The sequence below is a fragment of the Dipodomys merriami genome, unplaced genomic scaffold, assembly GCF_024711535.1.
Source record: "Dipodomys merriami isolate MVZ:Mamm:240054 unplaced genomic scaffold, mDipMer1.0.p SCAF_5, whole genome shotgun sequence".
Taxonomy (NCBI): Eukaryota; Metazoa; Chordata; class Mammalia; order Rodentia; family Heteromyidae; genus Dipodomys; species Dipodomys merriami.
In genome coordinates, this window is record NW_027206068.1 from 51,018,872 (window position 1) to 51,025,194 (window position 6,323).

Sequence of the window (6,323 nt, forward strand, 5' to 3'; positions counted from 1 at the left end):
CTGATATGAGACAATAGCTCATTAGCTCCTTTGGAGCTTAGAAAATCTGACAGAAATGAGGGATTGAGGCCTCATAGCAAGGGCAGGAGTCCCTTTCTGTGAGTTAGATTTTCAACTGCAAAACTCCTCTGTGAATGCAAGTTTGGGTGACTAGAAATAAATTCAGAGCTATTCTTCAGACACAGGACTGAGCTGTATACACCTCCAGATTCCTCATCATTTATCTTCAGACCCTGCTCCAGACTCTCACTCTCCACTCTAGGTGTGGACTCAACTTAAAGCACACATATACACACAAGCACTTACTTAAAGTCATATGGAAAATGCAAAGTAAGCTCCAGTTTCATATCATTGAGATGTTCCGTTTCAGTGGTTATTTCTACAGTGGAAAACATCATTGTAGATAGCCTTTGATCTTTCAGGAACAAAGTTCTATCACACCTTCTTTTCAAGGTCTTATTCAGACACTGCACAGTTTGTCTTTGCTCTCTTAATGCAAGTACAGAAGAAATCTAGAAATAAAAAGGCTTAAAGCCAATGACAATTTTACAATCCATTCTTTCTTCCAAATGGCAAAAGTCAGAGAGATCCCTCTATAGAGCAATCAGATCTTGCTACTCCCTTTGTTAAAATCATCTAAGTCTTAAAAGCGTAACTCTTCATGATCTGTCCCCATCCTTTCTCTTACCTCATGCTATTCCCTCACACACACAATGACTCCAAATTATAATTGAAACTTTGTGGATATACCTTGTTTTTCATATTTCTGTCTTTCAGTCCAATGCCATCCACCAGGAGAATAGCTAGTGGTTTTCAAGATATACTGCAATCATGATTCTCTTTAAATCCTCCCCACACCCCTAGAATCCAATCACAGAGAACCTATACGTACTTTTCATATGGTACTTATCTCTAGTATTAAGGATCAAAATGCTGCAAATACCATAATATAAGCCTCTTAGCATCCTCAGAACTTACCACACAGGTACCAGAAGCACTCCTCTACATACATCTTCAACTTAAACCAAACTTGCCAAGATAATAACTAAGTCAAAATGACATGATCTTTTGACTTGGAAAGATCTCCTTACTGGTTAACTCAAGAGAAAGACTCACCTACTATCTTGTTCCTACTATCTTGTTTAAAGGTAGGCCTTTCCAAACATTGTATCACTACATTTTTGTAAGAAATATTTAAGAGGCTAATAAAAAATGGTTGTTTGCAATAAAAAGAAAGTTTTATCCAGTATGGTGGCATACATCTGAATTCCTAGCAACTGTGGAGCTGGCAATCAGAAGGATTACAGTTTAGCAAAAAGTTCACAAGACCTCATCCCAACCACTAGCTGTAGTGGTATGGTACCAGTCATCCCAGCTATATAGGAAAGTGTTAATAGGAAGATCAAAATCTAGGCAGGTCTGAGTATAAATCTGCGCCCTATTTAAAAAGCAAGCCAGTGGGGCTGGGAATGTAGCCTAGTAGTAGAGTGCTTGCCTAGTATCAGTACCAAATAAACAAAAAATGATGGAAGTGGCATGGTGGCTAAAGTGGTAGAGTGCTAGCCTTGAGCAAATGAAGCTCAGGGACAGTGCCCAGGACCTAAGTTCCAGCGCTAGGACTGGCAATAAATAGATAGAGAGATAGATAGATAGATAGAGATAGATAGATAGATAGATAGATAGATAGATAGATAGATAGATAGATAGATAGATAAAAAGGGCTGGGAAGGTGGCTCAGTGGTAGAGCACTTGCCTTGCATGCCTAGGCACTGGGTTCGATTCCTCAGCACCACATAAGCAAAAAGAAAAAGCCGGAAGTGGCACTGTGGCTCAAGTGGTAGAGCTCTAGCCTTGAGCTGAAGAGCTGAGGGACAGCGCCCAGGCCCAGAGTTCAGGCCCCACGACCAGAACCCCCCACAAAAAATAATAGATAAATAAATGAATGAATAAATAAATAAATAAATAAATAAATTTAAAAAAAGAAATGTACTCATTACCTCAGTGATGTAACTGTAACCCTCCTCTGTACAGCATTTCACAATAAAAAAAAAACCTATTTAACAAAAAAAAGTAAAAGCAAATGTTTTAAAAATTGAGAACACTAAGAATATGTTTATATGTTTGAATGTACTTATTAGAAAAATATTTAATAGTGAATGGCAGGTACCTTTTGACAGATATACAATAATTGTTATATTTTTTTTCAGTGTTCATCATGATTCTCTTTGAAACCCTCCAGTAAAATATTTTGTTACTTTCAGTTTCTACTTTTTTTTATTTCTCATTTTTGACTCACCAAACTACTGTTTTAAAAATTATTCTTCTACTCTATGAATTATGACAAAAGCTTTCTAGAAAGCTTATTAACACTAGAAAATGTGATATATGTAAAAATCTTGTAATTATCTTGGCTACCTAGAACTTAAACTTTTATGTTTCATTCATTAAAGTTGACTTTTAAGAAGCATGTTTTACATTTGACATCAACTCTGAGTTTAACTTAAGTGAATTGAATTGAAATACTGCACAATTTTACTGCTTGGAAAAATATTAACTAAAAAGATAATCATCAAAACCAATAAAAGAAGTAGCGCTGTGGCTCAAGTTGTAGAGCACTAGCCTTGAGCTGAAGAGCTGAGAGACAGTGCCTAGGTCCAGAGTTCAAGCCCCAAGACCGTCCAAAAAAAAAAAAAAGACAGACTTTTACATGACTTGTATTTCATTTTTTTTGTAGGTGAGTTTTTTTGTTTGTTTGTCTTTGTTTTAGAACCAACAAGCTTCAAAACTTCAAAGTGGCCTACAGTAGATCACAGCAACAACAACAAAAAGTAAAAGTTTATATTGATATTGATTTAAAAGCTAATTGGAATTATATAATGGCACTTAGATTCACCTAAAACACACTGAAGCAGAATTGTCTGGATAATGTTGATAATGAACTCCAGCTTCAATTAGCTTTGTTGACACAGTGTCTGAACAGGAAAAATCATCAATTCTACTTTAAAGTATGAACCTGAAATGAAGTTTCAGTAAATAAGTTACAGCTACCCAAACTGAATTAAATATTACCTCAAGTTTATTTTTGTTCTTCAAATGTCTACTTTCAATGAAGCATTCTGAGATAACATTGGCAATATGGAATAAGAATTCATATAGGTAATTATATATTTACATATATGTATCTAACACATGTATGGACATTTGCATGTATGTACAAATTCAAATAATTGTTAAGCCCTTATTTTAATTCTGAATTCTTACAATTAAATAAAGATAAGACTTATTAAAGCTAAAAATTGTTACTTAAAATGTTGTTATCATAGGTTACTGAAATATCCTAGAAATACTGATTAGAACAAAATCTTAAAATGAAGAATGTTTTAACTCTGGAAAAGAACATGGGCTAATATACTGCCTGGTGTTATTTCTACTCTGAACAGAATTTATATTTTCTTACCTTTAAAAGCTAATAAAATAGACATTCCTAGAGTGTAAATAGGCATTAACATTTACTCATAAAATAACATGGGAGGCAATAAAATGTTGAATCATGTTCCAATTTAGTAAATATCTGAGAATATTAAACCTGAAAAAGAAATTCCTTGGGTTATCATGAACTAAAACAGTGATTTCTACATCTTGGATAGAATAAGACATTAATAGAGTTTCAGCTTTATTTCATCCAAATTATAGCAAATCACAGCTTGACTACTCTAACATACTGATACCTAGTTATCCCACAAGACAAAATCATAATTATAAGCAAGCTATGTATACCAAAGTACAACAGATATTGATTAAACTTGCCTTCCTAGTTTGTTTAAAGTACAGAAAATTAACCTGCTAGATTAGTTACCTACCAGCAATGATTGGATTCTTTCAGTGTAATCACCTCGACAGACAGCACCAGATTACAGTCCCTGTTCCCATATCATAAACTCCATGCCCAAAGAGACAACCAAAGTAAATGATCTGATCATGAGTAATGAATAGTTTGGGCTGGTTGGAATCCACTTAGTTGAGGAAAAAGAGAAGTAAGCTCATGAGGGCATTTCCTGAACCCTGGTTGGAATTTCAGTTAAGGAAGAAGAAATGACACAGCAGTTTCAAGTTAAGGCTACTTCCTTTCTTTATCTGAAATATGCTACTAATTTGAGAAACAGCACACAACACTACTCCTCCACAGTGGTGTGACCACAGTAAAAACTCCTGTTGAGCCCATTTATTGCCCCATAATTAACATTTTTCCCCAGAATAAACACAAGTACTCTATGCTGGTTATCAAAATGGACTAAGATACCACATTTGTTGCAACATGCTGTACTTCACAAGTAACAGTTCTTCAATAAACTGACCTGCACATTTCAGTTCTCAAGAACTACACTTTAGTTTAGAATATCAATTTTGAGTTTTTGTTTAAAGGCCATTTGAATTTCCCATAACGAAAGTTTTCTTGCATCTCCTTTTGCTCTCAAAATGAGTCTAGAATAAGTTTAGTCCTGCCAAGAATTTTTTATCTTTACATGTATATTGAAGATATACAACTGAGCTTTAGAGATTTCTTATTTTTAAGTGGTGTTGTTTATATACTAGTTTGAATTTTATTCTTGATAGATATGAGCATTAGTTACCCACTATCTGTATTAATGCAACTGATAAAGTTTCAGTTTATGTACTAGTTATCTTTAAGAAATTAAAATCAAGAGATAGAATTTTATTCTTATCTGGCAATTTTTGCTTTGTAACTTTTTGCTCATTTTGTAATAGTCAGACTATTTGCTTATTTTTGCCTATATTATTAAAAGATACAAACAAACATATTCAAATAAAAGTACTGAAATTCCATGTAAAGTCTACAGTCACATTTTTCTTGCTTTTGATTTTTGCAATTACACAATCAAATGTATATTGTTTGTTAAAAGTGGAGATCATATGAAAATAGTTTAGCTTTTCACATCTAGCTTTAAGAACTTCAGATATATTTTTAAAAGCTTCTGATATTATCAACAGAAAAGTTTTTTGTGTTACTTCATAATTTCTGCTTAGATACATTTAAATCTTCTGACGTGTTAGAAAGTAGTAAGCAGTATTAAATCAATTGATTTAGATTAATATTAAATCACATCAGAAACATTGTTAGGAAATAAACATTAAAGATTTTAATTTATGTTAAAAATTGCATTAATGTCTGGAATAATTTATTATATACATTATATATATTTGTAAGGCTCAGAAGGTAATTAAAGCTATATTACTATGTGGACATACCTTTGGTGTTTCTAAAGTTAGGCGTATGCTTAAGGTCACATACATCTAAATGACCAGGCATCTACAAGTTAATAGTGGTTATCTCTAGACACTACCTTGTAATAGTGGTTATTTGCTTCCCTGTGACAAAAATAAGGGAGATCTTACACACAAGTTTTCCTAGCTTAGATTCAATCTTTTGTTATCATCTGGTTAATGTTTATGGACTCCTTGAAGAAATATTTCAGTTAATCATGAGACAAATAAAATGGTAAAGATTCTTTTTCCTTATGCCAGATTTGGAGTTGAACTCAGGGCATGGGCACTGACTTGAGCTTTTGTGTTCAAGGCTAGCACTCTACCACTTGAGCCACAGCTCCATTTTCAGCATTTTGTTGCTCCCTGAAAAGCAAATAAAATCATTCAAAGTAGCCAAATTACTTCCTTAACTTTTGTGTCCCACAATAACTCCACTTGGAAGTACAAAGTCCCTAGAAAACTTTAAACTATTAATACAACTTAATTTTTGTTCACATTAAGGACTTCAAAATTTCTCTATCTTGTAGAAATACTTTGACATATTCTAAAACCTTAAACAGAGAACAAGTCCATCTAAAGATTTTGAAGTAGGTAAATTATCTTTAATATGCAATTTCCATGTTCTTTTCCCTCTTCTAGGCAGGTATATGGTCCTTTATCAGCTTCACATTTTTTGCCACTATCAGACACTATTTTTAGAAAACATTGTAATTAATTCATTACATACTTCATTCGCTAAGGTATAAATGATTGATAAGACTTAAAATATTCTCCCTCCCAAAGGCATTTATATTTGGAAAGTAATAGAACACTTAAGTGAAGAAAGAAAACTGTTAAAATTGGGAGAGAATGATTACACATAAAATTCCAGAAATCAAAAATATGTCATAGATTTTCCACCCTATCTGAACATGTTATATTCAGACATGGCAACGTATTATCTATATAATAAATAAAAGCAAACTTCTTTCTTTGTAACATTCGGCTGTTCTAACTGAGACAGCATCTCTCGTGATTGACACTACAGCTCCCTAGAG

At 33.3% G+C, this 6,323-nt stretch overlaps 1 protein-coding gene across 2 annotated transcripts in view; it reads right to left on the minus strand.

Annotated features, from left to right (window-relative positions):
* Tfec (transcription factor EC) overlaps positions 1–3,981 on the minus strand; it is a 54,083-nt gene extending 50,102 nt beyond the window's left edge. Inside the window, exon 1 of one of the 2 annotated variants that reach the window (XM_069996607.1) lies at positions 3,861–3,981. The gene's annotated coding sequence lies outside the window, so the exon portion shown is untranslated. The remainder of the gene's footprint in view (positions 1–3,860) is intronic. The other variant, XM_069996606.1, reaches the window with a different exon arrangement.
* Positions 3,982–6,323: the final 2,342 nt, after the last annotated feature.